Source organism: Ostrinia nubilalis, chromosome 17 (assembly GCF_963855985.1).
Source record: "Ostrinia nubilalis chromosome 17, ilOstNubi1.1, whole genome shotgun sequence".
In the NCBI taxonomy this organism is placed as follows: Eukaryota; Metazoa; Arthropoda; class Insecta; order Lepidoptera; family Crambidae; genus Ostrinia; species Ostrinia nubilalis.
The window spans coordinates 3,302,676-3,307,287 of NC_087104.1; the positions used below are offsets into that span (position 1 = coordinate 3,302,676).

Sequence of the window (4,612 nt, forward strand, 5' to 3'; positions counted from 1 at the left end):
CTGACAGGTGGAACTATTAGCTCATGAGTCACTAGCTCAGCAGTAACGAAATTATTCCCGTAATAATCTGTAGATACCAAACATCAACCGTGTTGTAGACCTGGACTTCTGGAAGCTCCTCAAACCTAGATACTAAGATTGACTTGAAGACCTGCGCACCTTGAACTACTGGCTCACAAATAAGGCGCTCACGATCATCTTAAGACTCCGACACCTGGAACTTTTTGACGCTCTTTAATAATAGCTGGATCAGTTAAATCATCCCCATGATAACCTGGAGACAACGATCGTGCTCTAGACTTGCATACTGGAACCTCTAGCTCAAATAAGGCGCTCACCAGAGTTTTTGACATGGACACCTAGATCTTTTTGTCATCATCGAGCCGCTGTAGACCTGGCACCTGGAACCACTAACTCATAAGTCTACAGTAAGTAAAGCAATCAAATCAGCCCCATGACCTGGACAATCAAACGTGTTCTAGACCTGGACATCTGGAAATTCTGGAGGCTCATCAATGACTGAATCAAATCACAACATGACGAGAGACGGCGACAGTCTTCGAGATGTAGACCTGGCGCCTGGAATTGCTAGCTTATAGATCACTGGATTACTTAAATGTTGAAAATTTATGGCTCAAATAAAACGTAACTTATGACGCTTTATACATTTAGCACATATCTAACTGCCAGTTGACAAATATAACACCAATTATTATGCCTTAATTGAATATTTTGAAGAATTTGATATTGTTTACATCAAATTACTATGTACACACACAGTCCTCATCATACATTCCCAATCCATATGATACACGAGTTTATCATTATGTAATGTTGATAATTTGTTTTGTATAATATTTGATTGTTATTATAACTTTAATATGCAATTTGTTTAAATAATGTGATATAATGATTCCATGTAAACCCACAAAATCATTGACATAAAAACAAATATACATGTTTCTATAAATGTATGTTTTATTTGTTTATAATAGATTAACAATAATAGTACAACTAATAATACAAATAACATAAACATGATGTAACTGCATAAATTTTAAAACTTTACAAAAATACCCTAACCGCAAGCAAAATCATTACAATGCCTAATTTAAAAAAATAAAACTTACCAAACAAGGGCAGAATTATTCAAGATTTTATCACAATATCAGTAGAGAGCAAATACTTTTTGTGGGTTTTTATGAAAAAATTCATTTTGAAATACACTGGGACTCACTGGGTATTCCAATCTTGCCAAGGCATTTCACTGGATTAAGTTATGAAGGATAATTTTATTAATCATGTCATTTTCTTTAAAACAATAAAACTAATTGAACAAATAAATGGATATAAGTGCCAGATTTTCAGACTTTAGTGGTGATCATGCACCTTTCATTTAAACATTTATAATGTTTTTTACATATTAAAATAGAAATATCTTATTTAGCCAACTAACAAATTCGTTATGTTTCTTTTAGATATACCTAATTTTATCCAAAATTTATGAAGACTAATGCTACTCATTTACACCGAAGGAAATGGTCACGCATTTCGTTTACTTTTACAGCCCCACTTTGGACACATTCTAAAATCGCCAATAATAGCCTTGTGACTTTGTGTTTAGCTGCAAACTCTAGAAGATCGCATGCATTCTCCGCAGTCAAACTATTCACAAGTTTATCAACACACTTCTGTTCCAAGTCAGGCATCATGTAATACGATGCCAGCAGCAAAAGTTGCTCTAGTCCCGTTTCAGGTAAAGTATGTAAGTACACATAATCTTTGAGGTGTTGTAACGTCATTTTAGAGGTGCCCGGGACTTCCACATGTCCCTCTGTGCTCTCACGCCACGTCCCACCAAGCATTCGTCTGAGAACGGGACTTGAAGCTGCCAGGACTGCTCGGTGCATGTGCACTGAACCATCTTCTCCTCTCAACTCAAAGTCAGTCAGCTCTAAATCCTCATGCAGTGATGCAAAAGAACTTGCACTTGGAACTATATCCATGCTGACAGTTACATCAAAGGAATACTGCTGCTTCTTATTATCATAAATCAGATGCCACGTCCCATCATCAGTAATGAAACTTTTATTGGTAATTCCTAACTCGTTGCTGCTAAATTTGATCGCATATGTCAAGTCATCGTCTTGACGTAGTTTGACAAACCTAACAAACAGAAGATTATTGTACACATTCGTGTGGCCGTTGTTAACCTGGGCAGCAATTACTTTTACTTGGAATATTGCTGAACCACTTATGATATATTCTGGGCTAGTTTTGGCTGCAAATGGTGTATTGTAGTTGGTTACACCCAATCTTACTTGCAATGTATTTCCCCTTTGGAAAAGATTCTTGGATTCCATGCTAGAATAAACAAAACATCGTTGATCATTTATTATGGTACGAAATAATAAAACAACAAAGCAACAGTGGTATCTGATGACAAGTCAATAGTAAAATTATAAAACTAAGCTTTATGGCTTTCATAAGAAACTGGAATCAAGTGTACTTTCAAGGCATTATTATGAGAGAGCAAAGTTTAAATAAAAGTAATTTTATTACGTTAAATAAACGCGAATAAAAAGCCAAATACCGATAGATCTCAACTTACTTTAACATACCTTATTTAATCAACTAAGTAATTTTAAACGGGTTACAGCGGATCCACAGATTGTTGGTTTCTTTTCAATAAGAATTTCTAGCTCCTTTGTTTGCAATATTTTTATCAACAAGACTGTTTGTTGTTTGTTTTCTTTCTTCAGAAATTTTAATCAGCTGTCAATGTCAAGTAGAGCCGATAAAAACAGTTAAAAATGCGCACAAAAGTGTGCGATGTGATGTGCAAATATTTGAACTAATTTGAAAGTATTGAACTACTTTCCGTACAGCCATACATTTTACATCATTAAATCCATACGATGAAAATGGTCATTCATGTGTACAAAAGTGCACCATTTTTGTTAAAATCATTTCTGTAAGTGAAATGAGATGATGAAACGCGCATGCATTCCACAAACATGTGTGCAAATATCTTGACCCCTTTTTTCGCAAAAATACGAAAAAAAAATCGCCAGGGTGTGGAAACTTCCATACAACGGTCATCGAAGTGAAACTTGCTTCCAAACAGCGACATCGGTGAATAAATTCAAATACTTTTTAACTACCCTAAAACGCTCTAGATGTCGCTGCTCCTGTTTCCTTCATATTTTCATTTTTTTCTTAATTAAAATATATTTGAGAATATTGTTAATTACAATGTGAAAACTTTTTTTAAATGAAATTAATTTGTTTTAATTTAAAACTGAACATTGACATTTTTGTTATAATTTACATAATAGAGTAGTAGAAATTACTATTTAACATATGGCAACTTTGTTTTTCCTCCAAAATGGCCGGTGTTGTTTTTGTTATGTTAAATGCATTCTTGTTTTCTTAGCCATCATTTAAGTTTTCTGTGGCCCTATTAAAGTATTGAAGAGTCGTCGAGTCAAATTCAAGTTCATTCCTTCGTACCTGCATGCTGTTCTGGTTCATCGGAGTTTTGTTCGTTCCTTCGTGAATCGCGAAGAAACTCTGTTATGTTCACAAGTGATCTGAGTTTTCTCAATGTGCAAATGCTTTTTTAGTGTTGTTGAAAACTTTGCGAAAAGACGCTTTTGGTGTATAATATTATGTGTGTTCATAAATAAAGTAAAATTATTAAATTCAAAAGTTTTTGTTTACTTATTTGCATTTCCATGTGCAATGTAGAATTTTTCCAAATCCATTGTTTTGAAAATAATACAATACGTACACCATAAAGATAAATATTTTCAAAATAATGGATTTGAAAAAATTCTACATTGTACATCATAAAAACAATAATTCTTTGAAGGTTATGAGGGCCTATGTGTGCGTGAACTGTGTGTATGTGTGCGTGGACTTTATGTATGTATGTGTGCGTGTACTATGTATGTATGTGAGCATTACGTACGTAGGTTAAGTACAGGGAATTTAACACCAGGCTGTCAATTAGTAGGTTCAAAAATTTGACAGAGAGGGTTCTCTATTTCCTATGTATTACTTTTCTCTATGAAAATCGCTGTCACTTCCGTTAGCTGTCAATACTGTCAAGTCCAGTGGGTAGACACTTCTCATACAAAAACTAGTCTCTATATGTAGCAATTGATATACAACCTTATCCCTTAAGCAATAAAGTGCATTTTGGATTTATTTCACTATAGCAGGGGAACCCGCGGATCAATACCACCATACTAAAAATAATTGTTAGTGTCCTTATGTTGGTAGTATTGTTAGTTTGACAAATGAAAAAAAATGTCTGTCAATTGAGTTTGAGTTTTTAACCGGCGAATTGATTCGTGTGAAGTTATTTTCTCAGATTTGGTGCAATATTACTGTAAATAAACTTTTCTGTCGTTTACGTTGAGTTGATTAAGTTCCTCCGTATCGGGCGTGATAAAGTTTGCTGTTCAGTGTTATGTTTTTTGTGAGATAGAGACTCTTTTAAATAAGCTGTGTTTCAACTTCTACAGAAGTTTAAAATCTTATTTACTTTTCTGTTTAATGGGTATGTTATCTACTTACTTGAAATATTAGATCTATTACAAATCTA

The 4,612-nt window shown here is 34.0% G+C and overlaps 1 long non-coding RNA gene across 1 annotated transcript; it reads right to left on the minus strand.

The window, feature by feature from the left end:
- Nucleotides 1-956: 956 nt before the first annotated feature.
- Nucleotides 957-2,798, minus strand: LOC135079844 (uncharacterized). Its single transcript, XR_010258909.1, has 2 exons — nt 2,622-2,798; nt 957-2,364 (listed from the first exon to the last, which is right to left on the minus strand). It is a non-coding gene; the product is annotated as an uncharacterized LOC135079844 (long non-coding RNA).
- Between the last annotated feature and the right edge of the window lie 1,814 nt (nt 2,799-4,612).